The sequence below is a fragment of the Loxodonta africana genome, chromosome 7 (assembly GCF_030014295.1).
Source record: "Loxodonta africana isolate mLoxAfr1 chromosome 7, mLoxAfr1.hap2, whole genome shotgun sequence".
Lineage (NCBI taxonomy): Eukaryota > Metazoa > Chordata > Mammalia > Proboscidea > Elephantidae > Loxodonta > Loxodonta africana.
The window spans coordinates 95,269,500-95,294,790 of NC_087348.1; the positions used below are offsets into that span (position 1 = coordinate 95,269,500).

General features: G+C 39.8%; 1 protein-coding gene across 2 annotated transcripts in view; it reads right to left on the bottom strand.

Annotated features, from left to right (window-relative positions):
- LOC100668003 (serine/threonine-protein kinase PAK 1) overlaps positions 1–25,291 on the bottom strand; it is a 165,665-nt gene that overhangs the window by 137,051 nt on the left and 3,323 nt on the right. The window contains exon 2 of one of the 2 annotated variants that reach the window (XM_064288735.1): positions 7,792–7,877. The gene's annotated coding sequence lies outside the window, so the exon portion shown is untranslated. Of the gene's footprint in view, positions 1–7,791; positions 7,887–25,291 lie in introns of those variants that run through there. The other variant, XM_064288736.1, reaches the window with a different exon arrangement.

The window sequence follows — 25,291 nt, forward strand, 5'->3', positions numbered from 1 at the left end:
GTGAAACATTTCATAACATGGAGGAACCTGGAAGGCATTATGCTGAGCGAAATTAGTCAGAGGCAAAAGGACAAATATTGTATAAGACCACTATTATAAGATCTTGAGAAATAGTATAAACTGAGAAGAACACATACTTTTGTGGTTACGAGGGGGGGAGGGAGGGAGGATGGGACGAGGCGGGGAGGGAGGGAGGATGGGATGAGGCGGGGAGGGAGGGAGGATGGGAGAGGGTTTTTTACTGATTAATTAGTAGATAAGAACTGCTTTAGGTGAAGGGAAGGACAATACTCAATACGTGGAAGGTCAGCTCAACTGGACTGGACTGGACCAAAAGCAAAGAAGTTTCCGGGATAAACTGAATACTTCAAAGGTCAGCGGAGCAAGGACGGGGGTTTGGGAAGCATGGTTTAAGGGGACTTCTAAGTCAATTGGCAAAATAATTCTATTATGAAAACATTTTGCATCCCACTTTGAAATGTGGCGTCTGGGGTCTTAAATGCTAACAAGCAGCCATCTAAGATGCATCAATTGGTCTCAACCCACCTGGAGCAAAGAAGAATGAAGAACACCAAGGTCACACGACAACTAAGAGCCCAAGAGACAGAAAGGGCCACATGAACCAGAGACCTACATCATCCTGAGACCAGAAGAACTAGTTGGTGCCCGGCCACAACCAATGACTGCCCTGACAGGGAGCGCAATAGAGAACCCCTGAGGGAGCAGGAGATCAGTGGGATGCAGACCCCAAATTCTCACAAAAAGACCATACTTAATGGTCTGACTGAGACTAGAGGAATCCTGGCGGTCATGGTCCCCAAACCTGTTGGCACAGGACAGGAACCATCCCCGAAGACAACTCAGCAGACATGAAAGGGACTGGACAGTGGGTAGGAGAGAGATGCTGATGAAGAGTGAGCTAATTATATCAGGTGGACACTTGAGACTGTGTTGGCATCTCCTCTCTGGAGGGGGGATGGGAGGATAGAGAGAGTTGGAAGCTGTCCAAATTGTCACGAAAGGAGAGACTGGAAGGGCTGACTCATTAGGGGGAGAGCAAGTGGGAGAATGGAGTAAGGTGTATATAAACTTATATGTGACAGTCTGACTTGATTTGTAAACGTTCACTTGAAGCTCAATAAAAGTTAATTTAAAAATATATATATATATATATATATATATATTTTATTTAAAAAAAAATAAAATAAGGTTTAACAAGTGGCCATCTAAGATGTATCAATTGGTCTCAACCCACCTGGATCAAAGGAGAATGAAGAACACCAAGGTCACACGATAACTATGAGCCCAAGAGACAGAAAGGGCCACATGAACCAGAGACTTACACCATCCTGAGACCAGAAGAACTAGATGGTGCCCGGCCACAACCAATGACTGCCCTGACAGGGAGCACAAGAGAGAACCCCTGAGGGAGCAGGACAATAGTGGGATGCAGACCCCAAATTCTCATAAAAAGACCAGACTTAATGGTCTGACTGAGACTAGAGGAATCCCCGTGGTCATGGTCCCCAAACCTTCTGTTGGCCCAGGACAGGAACCATTCCCGAAGACAACTCATCAGACATGGAAGGGACTGGACAATGGGATGGAGAGAGATGCTGATGAAGAGTGAGCTACTTGTATCAGATGGACCCTTGAGACTGTGTTGGCATCTCCTGTCTGGAGGGGAGATAGGAGGGTAGAGAGGGTTAGAAACTGGCAAAATCGTCATGAAAGGAGAGACTGGAAGGAGGGAGCAGGCTGACTCATTAGGGGGAGAGTAAGTGGGAGTATGGAGTAAGGTGTATATAAGCTTATATGTGACAGACTGACTTATTTGTAAACTTTCACTTAAAGCACAATAAAAATTATTATAAATAAATAAATCAGCAAAAATTTTTTAAAAAAATATGGTTTAAGGAGGTAATTTGTCTAAGGTCATACAGCTAGTAGATGATTAAGTCAGGATATGAACCCCAGATATCTCACTGAAATGTCTACTTTCTCATTTATTATTCTAAACTGCCTCTCTCGCAGTGTTTTTTCAAGTCTAGATATAAATGCAACTTCACATTTTTTTTTTCCTTTAACTTTCAATGAACTCTGCTTCTAGTAAAGGCTGGCACATTAAAACCATGTATTTACCTTTACTTCCTCCCAAAATCACACTAAAATAACAGTTGTGTTGTTAGGTGCTGTCAAGTCGGTTCTGGCTCATAGTAACCCTATGCACAAGAGAATGAAACACTCCCTGGTCCTGAGCCATTCTCACAACCTTTATGTTTGAGCCCACTGTTGCAACCACTATGTCAATCCATCTCCTTGAGGGTCTTCCTCTTTTTCACTGACCCTCTACTTTACCAAGCATGATGTCCTTCTTCAGTGATTGGTCCCTCCTGATATCATGTCCGAAGTATGTGTAAAGTTTCACCATCCTCGCTTCTGAGGAGCACTCTGGCTGTATTTCTTCCAAGACAGGCTTGTGTGTTCTTCTGACAGTCCGTGGTATATTCGATACTCCTCACCAACACCGTAATTCAAAGGCATCAATTCTTCATTCTTCCTTACTCATTGTCCAGCCTTCACATGCATATGAGGCAATTGAAAATATCATGGCCTGGGTCAGGTGCACCTTAGTTCTCAGAATGACACCTTTGCTTTTGAATACTTTGAAGAGGTCTTTTGCAGCAGATTTGCCCAATGCAGTATGTCCTTTGATATCCTGACTGCGGCTTCCATGGGCATTGATTGTGAATTCAAGTAAAATGAATTCTTGACAAAGTCAATCTTTTCTCCATTTATCATGATGTTGCTTACTGGTCCAGCTATAAGGATTTTTGTTTTCTTTATGTTGAGGTGTAATCCATACTGAAGGCCATAGTCTTTGAGGTATAAACCTCAATAATGAAGAAAATAGGTGAGGGAAAATCAGAAGATGAAAGATTTCAACAAATCTGTAGACTACGGATAGTGAATGGAGGAATTTTAACTTAAAAAGGGGGCAAAAGAACCTGTAACCTAGAGCCTTGCATGGTCCCTGGGCAGCAGCAACACGTTAGCTAAAAAGACTCACTGGACTAAAACACATAAAAGAAATAGCCCTAGGCAGTATAAATCACTTGTCCCAAATTACAAAGGGCTAACAAGAGCTTTAACCCAGGTCTTCCTATTTTTGTTACCTTTCTAAAACACACCCACTGACTTATGAGAATACAGGATCAATCAACACCCCATGCAACAAAACAAGGAGGCAGAGACACTTCCCAGGTCTACCTTTTGGCCTCATTTATAAACTCCAAAAAAAGTCCTTTGTGTTTGGGCTCTTCCTGGTGAAAGCCCAGGCTATTCAGTTGGGATAAAAACCCCATATTCTAATTGTTTGATTCTACAGTTCTGAAAAAGTAGGCTACCAGTACCTGACAAAAATACGACAAAGCTTAAAGGGAAATATTTCAGAACCACTTATACAGTTTCAGGTCAAAGCTGAGCTCACACCTTGCCCGCTGTAGTGTGAGGGAAGCAGCTTTTCATGCCTTTTTAGAACAGAACATGCCCAAAGGCAGGTGTTATTACATCTGCTAACCAGCTAAAATAGACTCATTTTTAAATGCCAAATAGTTTCAATTAAGGAGCCCTGGTGGAGCAGTCGTTAAGTGCTCCGCTACTAACCAAAAGGTCAGTGGTTCAAACTTACCAGCTACTCTGCGAAAGAAAGATGCAGCAGTCAGCTTCTGTCAAGATTTACAGCCTTAGAAACCCTATAGGACAGTTCTACTCTGTCCTACAGGGTCACTATGAGTCAAAATTGACTTGATGGCAATGGGTTTGGTTTTTTTTGTTTTATAGTTCAATTAAGCATTAATGACTCTAGGGCCAATTCTTAATACGTAGCAATTGTGTGAGTACTGGAGCTATTTTGCTCCCCATTCCACCCCATTGTCAAATGAACTCTTGTCTATCATTGCATTAAACACATCTATATACTCAATTTGTGTGTAGTGATGTACACAGAAAGAGTACTGAATTAGGAGTCAGAAGGATAGTTCTAAATACAGCTCAAGCTTTGGAATCAGCAAACTTGAGTTTGAATCCCAGCCTCAATTATCTCACATGTTAAATGGGCATAATACCTGTCTCACACACTTATTGTGAGGATTAAGTGAGAACATCTATAAGGCAACTGGCAAAGCAGTAAGGCATCAATAAATGTTAATTTCTTCTTTTATTGAGCACCTGGTATGTGCTAGGTACTTCCAGCCTTGGAAGAGCTGATTGTTTGAGGAAGTATTAAGGGACAGGCAGGGTAGATAAACAAATAATTACAATACAGTATGATAAATGCTGTCATAGCCATTGGAACAAGGTACCACATAAACACTGACGGAAGGGATATTAATTCTACTTGGGGCAGGCGGACAGCATCAGGGAAGGCATCAGAGACAGATATTTGGGCTGGGCCTTGAAGGCTGTTGACCAGAAGTACAGCAAGCAAAGGAAAACATCTTAAACAAAAGAAACTCTGAGTACCAAGGAATATGAGAGAGAATGTGTGGCTTATTCAGGCAACAGTGGGAAAACTTAGGAAGTAGAAGTGATGGACTACACAGAGGACCAGAATGAGGAAGGGGCCCATAGGAAGTTTTTGTGAAGAGAAAAATGGTATAAGAGGCAAGGAAAGGTAATCGTCTGAGAAATTCTTGAAGAAAATATTCAGCTGGAGAAGACTAGAGATAAAATCACTATTGTGATTACAAAGTTTGTGTTTATTTTGTCTGACCCAAAGGAGTAGACTCAGGGCAATGGATGGAAAGTAAAGAGTGACACCAAAATGGCCTAGGAATACTAGTCATATACAAAATGGGGTGTTTGGAATTCAAAAGGAAATGTCCTTTCTTTAAGCGGTGAAACAAGCCCAGAGATCTCAAGAAACTTGTCTACTGGCTAAGGAACTCAGGCTTTCTCTTCCTCTTTGGGGACAGAACTTAACTTTGATGGGCTTTTGGTGCAACCAGGTTTGAGGAAGGTATTTCCACCACTTCCTGAGGCCTTACACAATTCTGTTCAACCTCAAAAGGGAACACTAGCCCACACATAAACAGCTTTAAAAAAAGAAAACTATATCAGGCAATGGGCCTAAAAAGAGAGGCACAATGGGGCTGCAGAACATCAGAGGCATCAATTACCTGTTACCATATAAATGGAGGAAGTAAGCAATGGAACAGCTGCAAGACCAATATCTGAATGTCTGTGTTGTCTGGGGCCACAGAGGTCATCCACTTCAGCACCTCCATGTACATACAGAGAGAGAAAATAAAGCCCAGAGAGGGGATAGGGCAGGTAGAGTCAGGCCTAAAAACAACTTACTATAACACTTTACAGTTCAGGCAGGCTCTTTTACTTGTATTATTTCACTTTTCCTCAAGACAAACACAGTGAAGGAGGTGTTATTTTCCCAATGAGACACATAAGGTCTTTAAAACATTATAACAGTGTTTGTGTCAGTTACCACTATGGATTTCTGTAATGAATAATCCTTTCCTTTTTGATATAATGGGTTATAAAAAAATTCAGCTTGAGGACTGGGAATCCCCCAGGCAAATTATATAGACAAGGAAACAATTTCTCAATACTCTCACCCCAAATGCCCTACTCTCTGAGTCTGTATGATTTTCCGATTAATATTCAACAAAAATTATTCCGTTTCAGCCCCAGGGCTGAAAACAGAAAATACAGATGCGAATAAGGCAAAATTCCCACCTTCAAGGAACTCCATTCTGGAAAGGCACAGAGACATGGCATCAGTGATTCTCTTAGGAGTCATAAAGACCTGGGTTTATACCCTGGATCTACCCTTTACTAGCGAAGACAAGTCATTTCCCTTAGGTAAACTCCAGATTCCTTATATGTGAAATTGTGAACAAGACTATTAGCCTAACTTAAAAGGTCATTTGTATTTGGTAAGATAATGTTTGTAAAGAGCCCAGCAGAATGTCAGCTGCACAGTATATACACTCAGTATGTATTTACTGAACTAATGGCTTATATTCTTTTTTGGTGGGAGAAAGAACATCTCAGAATTATGTTTTTCTATAACCTTGGAACCTCTGAAGAAATAACTGTTTGCCTGACCATGTAGACTTCATGTTCCCTGCCCCTTGTGCATTAGAAACACAAACACCACCCCAGCATTATAAACCAGAAAGAGGAACCTTGCAGGTCCCACACAATGACTAGGGATGAAGGAAATAGCTGTCTGGTCTGACTAAGGTCGCAAAGGGAAGTTGGCAGCAGAGCAAACCCAAAAAACCCAAGACCTGAAATCCTACAACTCCTTAACTTAAGATTATATACTAGAACCACCTGATTAAATCCAAGCGTCTCTGCAAGGTACAGCTCAGGTGGGAGATTAGGGATCACTAGGGATTTATGGACCCCTACAGTCATGATGAGTCGGAATCAGCTAGACGGCAAGGGGTTTTATAGTCCATAGCCCATGAGCTGCTCCACAGGATAAAGATGTGGAGTCTACTTCCACAAAGATCACAATCTCGGAAAACCTATGGGGCAGTTCTATTCTGTCCTATAGGGTTGCTACGAGTTGGAATCAACTTGACGGCAACGGGGATAGGCCATAGTCGTTCTCTACTTCGGATAGTCATTCTTTCAATAAAAAATACATTTTGCGTATGTACTGCAGGTCAGGTATTTGAGGCACAGAGGAATTCAACATGGTCCCAGCCTTTGAGGCAATTATAGTCTCAGGCTGAGATTCATAATGAGAATAGGTTTCACCACTAAGGTCCTGACATACTACTGTTCAGTGGACTGCAAGCAGGAGTGACCAGAAGTAGCACCATTTTCCTCATTTCCATTCTCCCTCCTGAGTTTCCCATCCATCAAGCTTCCCTCCTCTTCTTCAATTAATTTACCACAAAGCCTGCCTTCTCTAGAGGTCCTTCCTTGGGCAGAAGAGCCTGACCATAGGCCACTGAGTTTAAAATGGAAATCTGACTAACAAACAGCAAAGCCAACACCTCAACCCTCCTTCACCATCCAGAATCAAACTCTTCAAAGTAGTTTTAAAACCACAGAAGAACAATCTCTTCTATATTTGTTTTAAGCCTTTAAAGAAGCTGTTCTGAGAAGATAGAACTAAGTCTTCTGGGAGGGTCTCAAACATATATTGAATACCTACTATGTGGCAGGCACGACTTAGAAGCTTTACATACATGGAAGTCCTCAAAACAACTCTACAAGGGAGGCATTACTGTCCCAATTTTACAAAGGAACAAGTGGGATCACAGAAATTAAGTAACTTGCCCAAAACCACAGTTAATAAATTACGGAGCTGAAATTCATAAGCAAATTGGCCCTGTCCACTTTAAAGTCTTCATTATTTCCACTGCATCTCACATTTTATTCTAATAATAACCCTGTGAGGCACGTAAAAGAGGAATCAACATTATCTCCTTTTACAGATGAGAAAATTGGCGCTTAAGTGATGTTATTTTCTCAGGAACAAGTCAGTAAGCGGCAGAGCCATGGTTTGTAGCCAAATTTTTTGCCCTCAAATCTGTGCTCTTTCCACAACCCACATTTTCTCTCACACCGTGCTTTGCAGAGAGGTGCAGTGGAAATACACTTAACGAGTCAAATGTGCTGAGACGTGGTCCATCCTGACTCTGTACCTTACTTGTTGCATAATATTGAATGAGTTATTTTTCCTCTCTTGGCCTCAGTTTTTTCCTCCATAATATAAGAGTGCTGGACTAGATAACTTCTGAAGTCACTCACCTTCAGCCAGCAATCTAAATTTTAATCAGCACCAACAAGTCTATGAGAAGTAGTTTCTGTTTTCCTTGCCACTCAACAGTAACTTTCTGAAAGAAAAAAAAAAAGGAACTGTTATTTGTAGTATAGATAAAGTGTGAAGTACTTACCACCAGAGTAGAAATTACCCACTCAGTTTTATCCCTTCCTTCCTCAAACACCCCAAATGTAAACAAAGAAAAGGCCACAAGCCACCTAATAACACAACACTGTCACATCCAATAACCGGCACCTCTAAAAGACACCAAGTACACCTAGGAGCAAACAGTTCATGGTGGGGTCATTCTTCCCTCTGCTGGATTCATAATACTTCTTTTCACTAGTTAATCTCTCTTCCTAGCTGGGATACCAGCTCTGCTTCACTTACAGCAAACCAGGAGCCTACAGATACACAGTCTACAGTAAAATATGACTTTAATGAAATCCTACCAAATCTAAACAATTTACAAATGATTTTTGACTAATTAATATTATAGAGAAAAAAATGAAATTTAACCCCTGATGTAAGTTCTTTCATGCCAAGAAATAGAAAGAGGGGAAAAAGAGGGATACACAAGACTTTGGACAAAACACTGTCCATCTGTCTTAGTTTCTTTATATATAAAATAAGAGAGTAAGTCCGAATCAACTCTAAACACCTTTCCCACTCTAACCTAATGTGAATTTATAAATATTCCATTTATGCATAAAATGTGAAATGTCTAAAAAATACAGATTAGGGAAGAGGGCATAGTGTTACAAATTAAAACGCACTCACAGAAGAAAATAAAAAGGACTAAGTTATGCTGCCAAGGCAGAATATAAAATATGTATGGTCACATCACCCTGAATACAAATTACTTATAAAAGCAGAAAGAAACCACTATATCCCCATGACAGCTGAAGTAAATAATTCATGTAATGCCCCAGGATAAGACTACAGAGGCAGAAACCCTTGTTCATGCAATTAAACAGAGTTGATCTGAATATCATCAAGGACCTGAGACCTGAAATAATCACTGAGAACTAGGCAATAGTCTTAAAAGGATAGATATTCCTGAGGAAGCATGCCTCCCCATGTCCTCAGAATAAAGTTCATTCCACTTAGCCAAGCAGCATCATTCAGATTCAGTAAATGTTTGCTTAATATAACAAATGATGTACTAAGCACTTCCATATATATTCACTCAGTTCTCTCAACATCCTGATTTTACAAATGAGATGTCTGAAGCACAAAGGGGTGGAGGGACAAAGATGAGAACCCAATCTTCTGACTCCCAAGTTCAATGTACTTTCTTCTATTATACTTCACCACTATTATGTTTCTTTTACTGTACAGGTCCGTCACACATATATTATCCAAATTTCTATCTCACAACAACCTTGTGAGGCAGACATTCCAGGTTTGCCATGATCTGGTCCCTAATTAACTTAACAGTTTTGAAGTGAATGCTGTTGACTCCCCACTCAACATCCATTCCCCTCTTCCTCCTCCCTAACAGAGCCAGGATTCTGGGAGGGTTCAGCCTGTGTTACTGGGAGGGCTCTTCAGAGAAACAGAACCAATAGGATATATAGAGAGTGAGGGAGATTTATTTTAAGGAATTGGCTCATGCAATTGCAGGGGCTGCCAAGTCCAAAGCTTGTAGGACAGGCTGGTAGGCTTGAAATTCAGGTAAGAGTTGATTTTGCAGTCTTATTGAAGTGTGTATGTGTTTTAGGTTAAAGTTTACAGTGCAAATTAGTTTTTCATTCAAAAATTTTATACACAATCATTTTGTGATATTAGCTGTAATCCCTGCAATGTGTCAGCACTCTTCCCTTTCCCTTTCCACCTTGGGTTCTCAGTATCCATTCTTCCAGTCCTCCTGTCCCCTCCTGCCTCCTCATCTCTGCTTTGGAGCATGTGTTGCCCAATTGGTCTCGTATACTGTTACTGTTTGTTTTATAGCCTGTCTAATCTTTGGCTGAAAGGTGTACTTCGAGAGTGGCTTCAGTTCTGAGAAAGCAGGGTGCCCGCTGGGCTATATGGGGGCTTCTCCCGTCACCATCAGACCAGTAAGTCTGGCCTTTTTGTGTGAATTTAAATTTTGATGTACATTTTTCTCCCGCCCTGTACCGAGCCCTCTATTGTGATCCCTGTCAGAACAGTTGGTGGTAAGGTTCTGGTTCATATGGTCCATTAGCCCTTTAGACTAATATTTTCCATGTGTCTTTGATCTTCTTCATTCTCCTTTGCTCTGAACATGATGGGATCAATAGATATATCTTAGATGGCTGCTCACAAGCTTTTAGGACCCTGGATGCTACTCACCAAGTAGGATGTAGAACATTTTCTTTATGAACTATGTTATACCAATTGACCTAGATGTCCCCCAAGACCATGGGCCCCAGCCCTCAGCCCCAGTAACTCAGTCCCTCAAGGTGTCTGGATGTGTCTAGGAAGCTTCTATGACTTTGCCTTGGTCAAGTTGTGCTGACTTCTATATTGTATGCTGTCTTTCCCTTCACCAAATTTAACACTTGTCTACTCTCTAGTTAGTGATTCCCCCCCTCAACTCTCCCCTCCCTCGTAACCATCAAAGACTTTTTTTCTGTGTGTAAAGCTTTTCTTGGGTGTTTATAATAGTGGTCTCATACAATATTTGCCCTTTTATGATTGACTTATTTCACTCAGCGTAATGCCCTCCAGATTCATCCATGTTGTGAGATATTTCACAGATTCATCAGTTATTTATTATTGAGTACCATTCCACTGCATGTACCATAATTTGTTTATCCATTCATTTGTTGATGGGCACTTAGGATGTTTCCATCTTTTTGCTATTGTGAATAACCCTGCAATGATATATTCCTAGGAGTGGGATTGCTGGATGGTACGGTATTTCTATTTCTAGCTTTTTAATATCATCTTCCATAGTTGTTGTGATGTTATAAGTCTGGAATCCCAAGATACATAGGCCAGGCCAATAGGCCAGAAACTCAGCAGGATTTCTATGCTGCAGTCTTGAGGCAGAATTCCTCCCTTCTTTGGAAAATCTGTTTTGCTCTTAAAGCTTTCAAATGACTGATGGGGCTCACCTACATTATGGAGAGTGATGTGTTTTACTTAAAGACAAAAATTGAACCTCTTGCCATCAATTCCAACTCATAGCAACCCTATAGGACAGAGCAGAACTGCCCCAAAAGGTTTCCAAGGAGTGGCTGGTGGATTCAAACTGCAGATCTTTTGGTTAGCAGCCAAGCTCTTCATCACTGACTGGAAATGTTAATCACATCTGAATACCTTCATAGCAATATCTAGTGTTTGACCAAACAACTGGGCACCATCACCTAGTCAAGTTGATACATATAATCAATGCTCATAATTACTAAAGCAGTGGTTCTCAAATTATAACATGCAGTCAGAATCTCCTGGAGGGCTTATTAAAACACATATTTCTCAATCCCACATCCAGAGTTTTTGATTCACTAGGACTGGGATGTGGCTCAAGGAATCGCATTTTTAGCAAGTTTCCAGGTGACCACACTTTGAGAACCACTGTACTAAGGAAAACTAATTCCATCCCTCAATCCAGGAGTAGATTCCAACTGGACATCCAAACCAAATGTGATAATCCCATTCTCCTTATCAGTGTTCAGTTCAAGAACTCAGGCTTAACCAATTAGCACTTGGCACGTCCCTAGCAACTCTTGTAGTTCAGGGATGGGTAAATAACCTAAGTTGGTCCAATTGGACTAAAGAGAAGAACTTTTCATCCATTTGGGGGGATAAAGTCAGTCTCAGTCAGAGTATCTGTCTCTCTTTCTCTTCCCATCTGTCCCTCTTTTCCCTTCCCTTCTCTTCCTTTCTTCTTTCCCCTTCTCTCTTCTCCTCTACTCTCCTCCTTTCCTCCTCTCTCTCTCTACTACTGGTAAACAAAGAAGCCTCTCTCCCAACTGTTCTAGCCAGCCAATGTACTACCATGAGAGAAGCCAGCTTGGGGACAAAACTAACACAGCTTGATATAAATTTTGATATGATTTAGGCCAAATTTGAGTCAGAATTTCTCCTAACAGTTGAAAGAATTCCAAATGATATGGAATTTGGTGCTAAAAGAGGGTATAAACTATCTGGATACTCTCTCTGACAGAATCTGTAGATTGGCTCGCCCAAAACACTATTCCAAACCCTTTCTAGTTTAGCTTTGGATACTACAGAGGTTGGAAAGCAAAACTATATTTTCCAGACTTCATTCTAAATGTGAAATAGGTTTTGTCAATCAGATGCTCACACTAGCTATAGATTTGGAACTAAGTTAGGTGAGAGAGCCTGGACACAGGAATTCCTTTTTCTGGAACAAATTGTGTCAGAGGCATCTAGTAGTTGTAGCAGCAGCTTCCTGATTCTACAGCTTCTAGATTATGGCACAGGCAGCAGCATCCTTGGGTGCTCAGTTCTATAAGGCAGTTTGGGGAGTTTGATCCTGCAAACTCAGCCTAGGGTCCATTTTTTCAACTTTTCCAAAGATTCTAAAGAATCTCTCTGACACCCTTTAATAGACCCCTTTTGCTAGAACAGATTCTGTTGTTTGCCTCTATTCATAAGAACTTTAACCTATAAACTGCACTTAAGATACATAATATTCACTATAATATTCCCATAAGACCCAATCCTTTCCTTCTTTATTTTGTACTAATTTTTCCCCAACTCTGGAATGTCCTCCCCTCAAATCACCCCATTTGCAAACGTTACCCACTTCTTCCGAGAAGAGACTTACATCAGGAGGAGCTAATCACCGAGGAAAGAAAGAAAAGAGACTTGACGGAGGAGACAGCCCAGAAAAATGAACAATATGTCATTTCAAAGAACAAGGAGAAAGGAAAGGGATATTTCAAGTGTAAAGAACAGCATTCACAAAGGCAATTAAAGTGTCTCTTTTGCCATCAAAGGAAACCCTGGTGGCATAGCGGTTAAGATCTACCACTGCTAACCAAAAGGTTGGCAGTTCAAATTCACCAAGCGCTCCTTGGAAACCGTATGGAGCAGTTCTACTCTGATGGGGTTGCTATGAGTCGGAATAGACTTGACGGCAGCGGGTTTGGTTTTTGTTTTGCCACCAAAACTGTACCTAGAAATTCACAACTTCTTAAGAATTGAGTTTGATTCACAGTATATACTGGTCTTTGCTCAATAAATTAATGTTGAATAGAAGTGACTTTACAGTTACCAGTAATTACCAAGCACTAGTTAACTGCGTGGAGCCCTGATGGTGCAGTGGTTAAGAGATATGGCTGCTAACCAAAAGGTCGGCAGTTCAAATCCACCAGCTATGGGGCAATTTTACTGTCCTGTAGGTGCTGCCTGGTGAAAAGCCCAGGTTTTGCTCAGCCTAACTTGTTACAGGCAATAGACAAGAGGCCGAGGTGGGAAATCAGGAAGAAGCCTTTATTTCCTTGTACAAGGAAAGGGGCAATTGGGGTGCTGCCTTCAGAGATTGATCACAGGCAGCTTGGGGAGCTGGGCTTTTACGGGGAGCTGGGCTTTTACGGGGAGCTGGGCTTTTACGGGGAGCTGGGCTTTTACGGGGAGCTGGGCTTTTACAGAGAGCCAACAAAGAAATGCAAATTCATCATGAATATTCAGGATTGACCTTCGGGAAGCTGGTCAGAGCTTGGGGATGACTATGCATTTTCTTTAGACAAGGGTTCGATCCCCAGGATGGAGGAAGAGGTCGATTTTCTTTCCTTAGGATGTTAAGTCTCTGCCCAGAGGCAGGTTAAGGTCGTCTATGGCCCATTCTGTCATTATCTTGTCAAGGACAATTTTAGAAGAATGTGCAGCTTATTCTGCTCAGTGTAGGGAGGATAAGCCAGAGCAGGTGTCTCTCAAAAGAGTTGGGCTATGAGGCAGCCTGCCTCATAGTGTCGCTATGAATCAACTCAATGGCAACAGATTTGTTTTTTATTTTTTTAGTTAACTGTGTAAGAAGCCCTGGTGGTATAGTGGTTAAGTGCTTGGCTATTAACCAAAGGTCGGTGGTTGAAGCCCACTGCCACTCAGTGAAAGAAAGATATGGCAGTCTGCTTATGTAAAGTTTACAGCCTTAGAACCCTAAGGGGCAGTCTTACTCTGTCCTACAGGGTCACTGTAAGAATTGATTCCACAGCAATAAGGTTTTTTTTTGTTTGTTTTTTCAGTTAACTGAATATAAAAAAAAAACTGTACAAAGAGCTATTAGGAGATTCCCACAGCACAGATCACAGTCCTCGCTTTTGAAGATTTATAACGTAGAAGAGAACAAAGACATCTGAAAAGATCATGGACACAACACAAAAACTATGAAAACAAGTATAAATTCATATAAGCAACTGTAATGAGAAAAGGATTCCAAGTCATTGGAGTCTCCAGGTGTCATTCAGAGAAAATTTCCTCAAGAAAATTCATTAATTCACCAAATACTAACATCTGCTGCTACTGTTGTTAGTTGCTGCGGAATTGATTTCTACTTAAGGCCACCCAATGTGTTACAGAGTAGAACTGCTCCATAGGGTTTTCTAGGCTATAATATTAATGGAAGTAGTTACCAGCCCTATCTTTTGCGGTACCGCTGGGGTTTCGAACCACCAACCTTCAGGTTAGCAGCTGAGCACAAAATTTATTCCACCTAGGAACTTTTTTTTTTTTTTTTCTAGGAACCTTACTAAGATCCACTATGTGTTAAAAACTGTTCTACGTGTTAAAAATACAGGGAAGCAAGCAGATTGTGTCCTTGTTTTCATGAGGCTTATATTCTAAATGAAAGAGAATTGGGAACAAAGGTTTCAAGGACAGGATTGTAAATGAAAGCACTGGTCAGTTAGGATCAGTATAGCTTTCTACCCTGACTTACTGAGCACTTGTTATATGCCAAAAACTACCAAGTGCTTTAGAATCATTATCTCCTGTAATTCTAGTAACAAACCTATGAAGCAGGTACTATTACTAGTACCATTTAAGGATAAGGAAACTAAAGCTGCCGAGGTTAAGCAGCATATCAGAAAGTGACAGGGCAAAGTTAAATCAGTGGATAGAGGTTTTAACTAATATGCAATATAAAGGAGAAAATTATTTCTACATGAAATAAGGCTTTGTTAAAACGAGAGTTATGGAATTATTAATTTGACATCAGTGTTATCCTGAGGGTTTTTGTTTTTTCCTTACCTCATGAAATGAGGGGTTAGACTCCCTATGCTAAGGTCACTTTTAGCTTCCATTTCCATGGCTTCAAAAACAATGTAAAAAGATGTTCAGGTACCTAGTTTTGAACTCCAATTGTTGTCCGTGAAAAGGTACTTTGAGGGCTGCCACTGTGCAGTTCTTATCAACCAGCTGGGACCATGTGCTTCCATGGCTTCATTAAGGGACAAATTAGCATTATATTAATTGGTATAAAGGCTCCCAGGACAACAGCTGCAGCAGAAACCTACAGCAGATAGGAGGCTGGAGGCACACAGAACAAAGGGAGAGGCAGGAAACCAATGACTGGCTGACCTAGATCCGTCTAGGTCAAGCAGAGCATTTGGTCCCTCTGCATTTCTAAGTTCTCATGAATGTGGATGCCCAAGCAGCAGCCCAAGCCCTCCTCATTTCCATCTCAATCTTCAGGAAGAATTACAATGAGACCAAGAGCTACTACGGCAGTGAACTGACTCTGAATATTAAATAAAGTACACACAAGGCAGGAGCTGGCAAAAGGAAAAATAAAAGAAGTTTTCCTGTTTGGCCTAACAAAGTTTAACAGTCAAACCCTCTGACTCACCTACCTTACAAGCTCTGTACCTTTTCAAGGGGCTTTTCCAATTATTACTCATTTCTTCTCATCCCCATGCATTTATTAGGCATCTCCTATATGTCAGAATCTGAACTAGGCATTTGAGGAATATAATGAATAAAGTGGTTCCCAACCTTGGGGAACTCAAACTAATGGGGGGATATGCACATAGAGGAGATTCTGTCATCTGAGGAAAACTAGTACCAAACATCCCACAGAAAACAAAAATTTTGTAGTAAATTTTTTAAAAAGTTGATTGGGCCTTTATCAAGATAAATATAAAATATCTTTTATTATTCTTAATTTAGCAAAATTTAGGTAATAATCGTCATTAAAGTAGTTCTTAAGATAAAGAACATCATCACTCCATGTTTGGCTGTCAAAACACATTGATAAGCCTCATATCTCATAATCGTACTCCAACACTCTAAAAAGACTATTTCAGTTTCAGTCAATTTGATATCACATCACCCTGCTCCCCCAGTCTGGGATTCCTTTAGCCTGGATTCCCCCTGCTTTTTTTTTTTTAACTTATTTTATGTTGTTCTTGTTGTGGTTGAAAATATACACAGCAAAAAAAAAAAAAATCCAAACCTACTGCCATCAAATCGATTCCAACTCATAGCAACCCTATAGGACAGAGTAGAACTTCCCCACAGGGCTTCCAAGGACCAGCTGGTGGATTCAAACTACCGGCCCTTTGGTTAGCAGCCATAGCACTTAACCACTACACCACCAGTGCTCCCTAGCTAAGCTATAAACCAAAAAAACCTGCTGCCGTTGAGTCGATTCTGACTCATACCGACCCTATAAGACAGGGTACAACTGCCTCATGGAGTTTCCAAGGAGGACCTGGTAGATTTGAACTGCTGGCCTTTTGGTTAGCAGCCGTTAAGTCTCAACCACTATGCCACCAGGGTTTCCAGCTAAGCTATAAACCCAGTGCCGTTGAGTCGATTCTGACTCATAGCGACCCTATAGGACAGAGTAGAACTGCCCCATAGAGTTTCCAAGGAGCGCCTGGCAGATTCAAACTGCGGACGCTTTGGTTAGCAGCCGTAGCACTTAACCACTATGCCACCAGGGTTTCCTAGCTAAGCTATATAAAAAAAAATTTCAACCAAACACTAATCTAAGTGTTGCTGTGAGGTATTTTGCAGGTGTGGTTAATCACTGAACTTCAACCAAAGATTATTTTCAGTAATCTGGGTGGGCCACATTCAATCACCTGAAAGGCCTTAACAGCAAAACTGAGGTATCCTCAAGAAATCGCACCAGTGGACTACAGCTTCAGCTCCTATCCAAAAGTTTCCAGCCTCCCAGCCAGCTCTACAACTCTCAAGACTTTCAAGCCCCCACAACTGCATAAGCCAATTCCTTAAAATAAATCTCTTTATACTCACACACACATATAAATACATATACTAAAGACAGGGATAGATAGGTAGGTAGGTAGATAAGATGATAGATTAGATAGGTAAATAGATATAGACTAAATATAGATAGATCAGACAGACAGACAGACAGGTCTATTTCTCTGATAGAACATTGACTGAGAATAGTTTTAGGTAAATTATGAAATATCATCTTAATTATTATAATAAAGACTAAGGAGTAACAGGGAAATATCTACAGGTCAACAAAAAAGAACCAACAACAAACGTAGATCAACATTATATTTATAACTATGTAATGTCGGAATCGACTCAACGGCAATGGGTTTTGTTATGGTAAACACATGTGTTTATATACAAGGAGAAAAGGAAAACAAAAAAAACAGTTGATTTGCTAAAGTGATTTAATTGTGGGTAAATTTCAGATCTGTTAATGGTATTACAGAACAGTTTGTGAAATAGAGATCTGTTATTCTGGATGAAAGAAAGGTAGTAACATTATATACTTAAGTCTTTTAAGGATTGTTTTAAGGATCGTGTGGCACTTTAAAGAAACCCATACTAACCTAAAAGAAAATGGTCCATTTTTGAAACACTGCCTTCCGTAGTAATAAAAAGAATGGACTCTCTATAAGACCAGTATGCCTATGAGGGCCTCAATCTAATGCTGTTTTTCAGTAACATGTAATTCCTCAACTCAAATGAAATGAAGAAAGGCCTGGAATGGCAAAGTAGTAGGTAATCAGCTTAAGAATTTTCTATATCCTTAGATAAGTATCAGGGCATGACTTTAACTTTTACTTGGGTCAAAAGTATTTGCAGTGGGCAGCTAAAAATCTAGCACAGTGAGGTTTCTTCTTTCCTACCCTCTCCCAACACCAGAGACTAAAAGGATTCTTGTATGTTTGTTGAATTTGAGAAAATCAAACAAGAGTTCTTAGTATAGAAGTCAAATGGACCTCGGTTTGAATACTGGCTCTGCTTTCATTCAATTAAAAAAAATATTTATCAAATGCCTGTTATAAGCTAGAGGAGCCCTAGTGGTGCAGTGGTTAAGCATTCGGCTACTAATCAAAAGGTCAGCAGTTCAAATCCACCAGCCAGTCCTCGGAAACCCTATAGGGCAGTTCTACTCTGTCCTACAGGGTTGCTATGAGTCGACTCGATGGCAACAGGTTTTGCTTTTGGTGGGAACACAACAGTGAGAAAAAAGATAGTTTTTTATTTTAAAGAAAAGGGTACTGTGCTAAAATTCATTCTCTTTAAGGTGTCATACCTTAAAGAGAAATGATTCTCTAGAGCTTAGGGTGTAGTGGGGCAGGTACACATTAATGAAACAGTCCCAGTGTAGTGGGTAAGAGTGCCTTTAGCAGTCTCTAATTGTCTCCACCTACAAAATCAGATTTAATAATCCTTTCTTGGTCTCTCAGGATTAACTAGGATACTGTACAGAGTAGCATTTTGAAAGGCCTCTTCCTACTTGTCAACTTCATCTCATACCACTTACTTTTGCTACCTATGAATAGCCATAAAGTCTTTTTTGGAATTGATTCAACAGCAAATGGAAAAAAAAAAAACTGGAATGTTACACTAAACCAGTGCCACCCAAGAGAAATACAATGCAAGCCAAAAATATAAGACACATTTTAAATTTTGGAGTAGCCATACTAAAAAAAAGAAACAGGTAAAGTTAATTTTAAAATATCTTTTATTTAACCCAATATATCTGAAATATTAATACTTTGACATATAATCAATATAAAAAATGTTAATGAGACACTTTACATTCTTTCTTCAGCACTAAGCCTTCAAAATCTGGTTCATATTTTACACTTACAGCTACGGTGTAATGGAAGAAACATGAGCCCAAGAGTCAGAAGAACCTGCCTTCAAATCAAAGCTGAGCTGTATAGTATAACTTCAGGGAATTCAATTAAACTCTCCATTTTCTTACCTATAAAATGCAGGTAAAACAATACCTGTCCTAGCTAACCCCGGGAAGTGAGATAATATGAATGAAAATACTTTGTACACTACACAAAAGGCCTTTCATCATCTGGGTCCTGCCTTCCTCTCTGCTGTCATCACTTGTACCCTATCCTCTAGGTATATGAAACTGTTTAGGGTTCCCAGAATAGGCTCTCAAGCCTTCTTGCCCACATCTTAGTCTCTTTCAGGAACATCCTTTCTCTTCCCAACTCTCACCCACATTGTGCTTGGTTAACCCCGGCTCCTCTTTCAAAACCCATCTTAGGTGTCGCTTCCATTAAAAAGACTTGCCAGGCCACCCCCATTTCAGGTGGAATTAGATGTCCTTCCTCTGCGTCCATATAACATCTACACATATCTCCCTGTGTCATATTTGTCTCAATATAGTATAATTATCTGTGTTCATGTCTGTTTCTCCAGGAACCTATAAACCTGAATTTATATATCCATATGATTCATCTGTTATGTGTGATTCATCTGTTTCTTCAGAGCTTATGACAATACCTGATGCTTTATATATGTCTGGCAAGTGAATAAACTTTAAATAGCAATAAAAACATTACTTTAAATAGCAATAAAAACATTATCTAATTATCTAATAATTAGATAAGACATTTATGCAAAATATAATGTAACGCGGTGCTTCTCAACCTTGGCTATATAGCAGAATTACTTATAAACCTTTAAAAATAGATCCCAAGAGAGTTTGATTCAGTAGACCTGGGAATACAGCCTAGGCCAACTGTTCTTTTTAATCTTCACAAATAGCTCAAATGCACTCATAGCGATCCTAGAGAACAGAGTAGAACTGCCCCACAGGGTTTCCAAGGAGCAGCTGGTAGATTCAAACTGCTGACCTTTTGGTTAGCAGCAGAGCTCTTAACCACTATGCCACCAGGGCTCCAATTAGATAAGACATTTATGCAAAATATATTGTAAGGCAGTGCTTTTCAACTTTGGCTGTATCACAGAAACACTTAAAAACCTTTAAAAATAGAGATTCCAAGAGAGTTTGATTCAGTAGCCCTGGAAACAGAGCCAAGGCAACTGTGCTTTTTTTAATCTTCACAAATAGCTCAAACGCAGAGCCAAAACTAAAAGCCACTGTTATGCATAGTTGTAGCTATAAAATTACAATTCTATCTAACATCTATATGGCTCAATTTCTCACATTCACTTTCACACTAATTCTGTGAGTTAGGCATTATTTATGTTTTCCAAATGAAAAAAATATAGAGATCTAAATAAGTGTTCAAGTGAGGAAGAAGTCAATTCCAACTTTGTGAGAATCAGGGAAGGAATAAAGAAAGCTGGGCCTTGAAAAAAAAGGTAAGATATAGGCAGGCAGATGAAGGTAAAAGCCATGCATATTGTAGCATTTATCATACCCAAGAGATTCAAAAGGCAGATCCAATTAAACAAAAAAAAAAAGGAAATGCTCTTGCCAGCCTCTGTTGGTACTTTAGACAGTCTGAAAGGGAAAGGAACACTGGAGTGGGCTGGGAGTAAAAAAGTAGAAGAAGAAAGCCCCATAACTAGAATGAATTCCCAATGCTGCATGCAAATTTTCTAACCCTGACTCCATGAATAAGAGCCAAGACATAATGGACTTCTTATAACTAAAACAGATCAATTTTTGAGAATTAATCAATACCACACAAAATATTAATGATCAATGAACCTCTGGTTGTTTCTAAACTTACAATGCTATTCCTAGAGAGAGAGTGGATCATCTGAGGAGCCAAGCACATAAATGATTTTCCCCCATCTCAAACACTAAGAGGATGGGAGAAGAGGAAGTCACTCATTAGAGAAAAAGCCTAAAACAAGAGCAGAAAAATGTAGTACATTATGTTAATAAATTTATGATGGCAAAGGGAAATGAATATTCAGGCACAGGTGACTCAGAACACCGGATAAACTCTGATCTCACAGCTTCAGTAAAAAAGCATTATCTTCCAAAGTCTGCAACATCCTGACCATCTGACACAAAGTTTCATCAGAAAGTATTTTTTCTAGTTCAAACTGTGGACTTCAGTCAGGGTTTTCTTAGAGCGAAGAAGATAAAAGAGATATTGAAGCAATCCAAAAGCATATTTCTAGTGCCCCAAAGTTTAGTCTGATGGAGTTTAAAAGGCAATAGAATATAATGGCAAAAGTACATTTAGAATTTAAAAATGTGGTCCTAAATCAATATTTAGCCAATGGCTAATGTTATGCCTTTGAACAAGCCAAGACTTCTATGGTCCCCAGTCTCCTAACTGATAAAATGGGAATACATATCTTACAGGACTGCTGTGAAGACTGAACAAAATAACAGCTATTATTATTTTCCCCCTATGAATTCAAAATGTAAATGTAAATCTGTGTTCACTAATCTTTTTCTTTTTAATTGTGCTTTAAGTGAAAGTTTACAAACCAAGTCAGTCTCTCATGCAAAAACTTATATACACCTTACTATATACTCCTAGTTGCTCTCCCTTAAATGAGACAGCACACTCCTTCCCTCCACTCTCTTTTTGTGTCCATTTGGCCAGCTTCTGACCCCCTCTGCCCTCTCATCCTTTCTAGAGACAGGAGCTGCCCACATAGTCTCGTGTATCTACTTGATCCAAGAAGCTCGCTCTTCACTAGTATCATTTTCTATAGTCGTGTCCAATCCCTATCTGTAGAGTTGGTTTTCAGAATGGTTCCTGTCTTGGGCTAACAGAAAGTCTGGGGACCATGACCTCTAGGGTCCTTCTAGTCTCAGTCAGGCCATTAAGTCTGGTCTTTTTACAAGAATTTGGGGTCTGCATCCCACTGCTCTCCTGCTCCCTCAGGGGTTCTCTGTTGTGTTCCCTGTCAGGGCACTCATGGGTTGTAGCCAGGCACCATCTAGTTCTTCTGGTCTCAAGCTGACGTAGTCTCTGGTTTATGTGGCCCTTTCTGTCTCCTGGGTTCATAATTACCTTGTGTCTTTGGTATTCTTCATTCTCCTTTGCTCCAGGTAGGTTGAGACCAATTGATGCATCTTAGATGGCTGTTTGCCAGCGTTTAAGACCCCAGACGCCACTCTCCAAAGTTGGATGCAGAATGTTTTCTTAATAGATTTTATTATGCCAGTTGACTTAGACGTCCCCTGAAACCATGGTTTCCAAACCCCCGCCCCTGCTACACTGGCCTTCAAAGCATTCAGTTTATTCAGGAATCTTCTTTGCTTTTGGTTTAGTCCAGTTGTGTTGACCTCTCCTGTATTGTGTGCTGTCTTTCCCTTCACCTAAAGTAGTTCTTATCTACTATCTAGTTAGTGAAAACCCCTCTCCCTCCCTCCCTCCCCACTCTCGTAACCATCAAAGAATATTTTCTTCTCTATTCAAACTATTTTTCGAGTTCTTATAATAGTGGTCTCAAATATTGTGTGAGACCACTATTATAAGAACTCAAAAAATAGTTTAAACACAGAAGGAAAAAAAATTTTTTTAAAGGAAGATTCATTTGACAAGTTTCCTTAGTGCAATACACCTCAAAGGAAATCACAATGAAAGATTTAAATCAAGGTCTCAGAATTTCATACAAACACTAAGACCAAAATCCTAAAGTATTGGTACTGTGTCTCATTAACATGAAAAAAGCTTAAACTTACGTGTCTTACAGGGTATTAAGTGAAACTAGAATTAGCAAACATGCCAAATGTTTCGCTTTTAATTGTAGACACAGCTCTTATATTTGAGTTTTAGTGTTGAATGTAATGTGGTATAAAAGCAACATTTAACATAATTCAACTGCTTTAAACTAAATATACTTACTCCTTAAGTACATCCTACAACTAACTGGAGAAAAGCTGAAAATTATTTAACAGTTATAGTTTACTCAAACTTCGTTGTTAAACCTAGATGAATGTTTTGTGTTCAAAAATAATGAACCTGAAATCTTTTTAAAACAATCCTGATTTCCTCTTAGGGTAAGAGTAAATTGCAAGCTTGTACTGTGAAACTGTTAAACTTAAGTTTGTTTTCTCAAAAAAAAAATTTTTTTTGACCAAACAAAAAAGAGCAGGCTTAATGGAGAGAAATCTTAACTCTCACAGCAATATATTAATTACAAAACACTCCTATATCCTCTGCTGAAAAACTAAAGCTGCCTGAGTGGATATGGACTGGAATTGAGGTCTGTCAGTTACTAGAGGCAAAACCTTGAATAAGTTCCTTTTACCAGTCCGAACCTCTGCTTCCATATTTCTGAAACAGAGATACCAGCCACCATCTTACATGGTTATTTTGAGGACTGGAGAAAACATGTTAAACATCTCACATAGTGCTTAATACCTAACAGGTGTCCAATACTGTAGGCCACTGTTAATAAGTTTACAGCCTCCTAGTAACTAATTAGGGAGCCCTGGTGGAACAAAGTTTAAGTGCTTGGCTGTTAACCAAAAGGCTGGTGGTTCAAACCTACCCAGTGGCTCTGCAGGAGAAAGAACTGGCTATCTGCTTCCATAAAGATTACTGCCTAGAAGACCCTACGAGGCCGTTGTACTGTGTCACCTGGGGTCGCTATAAATCAGAATCTACTCAATAGCACACAATAATAATTAACAAATCATATTTTTCAAAGGTTTAATTCAGTATTTTATTTAGTTGCTTCTTAATCCTGTAAACTAGGTAGAGCAACTGTTACTATCGCCATTTTACAATTGGGACAAAAGGCAAAGAGATAAAATTACAAGGTCATGCAGTGACATAGAGACTAAATTAAGGTCTCCTGCCTTTCCCAGGGTTTCACTACTCTCCCACCCTAAATAACAATATTATCCCTTAAAAATTAAAATGACATCTATGAAAAATATTTGATAACCTTAAAAGTCTCTTTACTATAACCAAAAAAAACACACACACACACACACCCCTTTCTGGTTATGGTTTAGAAAGTTAAAAAAGGGGGGAAATAAAATTCATTAAAAGCAGCAACAGAATTAAGGAGAGTTGTCTCAAATTGGCAACTGCTGATTCTGCCTTGATTTGCCCCCAGCAAAGCCACCTTTTTAAATTAAAAAAAAAAAAAAAAAAAAGTCTGCTTATCAAAATGGTGCTTGTTTGACAAACTAGTCCTAAACTGAGAAGGAGAAAAAATAGGAGGGCAACTCTCACCCACCTTTATGATCATGCATCACTTTTTTATCCTACTATTTTATCCCTTGGTTTTAGCACTTCTCACATCATGTTGTAATCATCTCCTTAAGGGCTTGGACCATTCAATGTATATCTGAACATCCTGCCCCAGCACAGGACCTAGCACACATGGAAAGGGCTCAGAAAATGTTTACAAGTGGGCGAACAAATGAAACCACTTTCCCAGAGGGAAACTAGGAAAGGAGAAAACTAAGCATGGGCTAATAAGAAAGTGAAAGAAACAAAGCATTTGAAGAGCTTCATAAGGAAGAGAAACATTTGTGTCGAGTCTAACAGGCCCTTGTATGGCTTTAACTTAAGAATCACTGAAGAAAGGCAAAAACCACAGGAGATCCGGAAAAGGCAGTTTGAAGTTAAAAGGCTCAAAAGCTAGGGTGCTTAGTTAGACTTGCAAAACGACGTTGCAAATTTCCAAGAAGCAATTCTGGTGTATGATAATCCAACTGCAGTTTTCAGGTCTCGGGAGAAAAATCCTGCAGGCTTTGGTAGAGAAAGGTAGACATAAGAAGGAGAAAAAAACTCAGCCTAAAATTAATCTTAAAAAATGTTGGGATCCATTTGGATTTGCATATTGGACTGTGGCTCCTCTTCATTCCAGGAACTACTCTTGAATAAGACTCCAATGTAGCAACTGGAGCTAAATCATCTTACAGAACTCATTCAGCAAATATTTGCCATGCTTACTAAAAGGCAGTCACTATTCCAAATACTGGGATCGAAGCAGTGAACAAAACAGGCAAAATTCTCTGCTTTCACACAGTTTTCATTCTAGTGGCAAAAGATAGAATAGGATAAAACCCATGCTGCCAAGTCATAGTGACCTTATAGGACAGATTAGAACTGCCCCATAGAGTTTCCAAGGAGTGCCTCATGGATTCCAACTGCCAGCCTTTTGGTTAGCAGCCATAGCTCTTAACCATTACACCACCAGGGTTTCCCTAGAATAGGATAGGATAGGATATATGTCAGTTGGTAATTGCTATGAGATATAAACGGTAGAAGGGGGTGGCAGAGTGCTGGTCTCATCAAGGACAGGTCTTCTAATCCAGTGGTTCTCAAACCGTGGCAGGCATCAGAACCACCTGGAAGACATGTTAAAACAAGATAGGGTACCACTAAAAACTTCCCTCAGGTTATG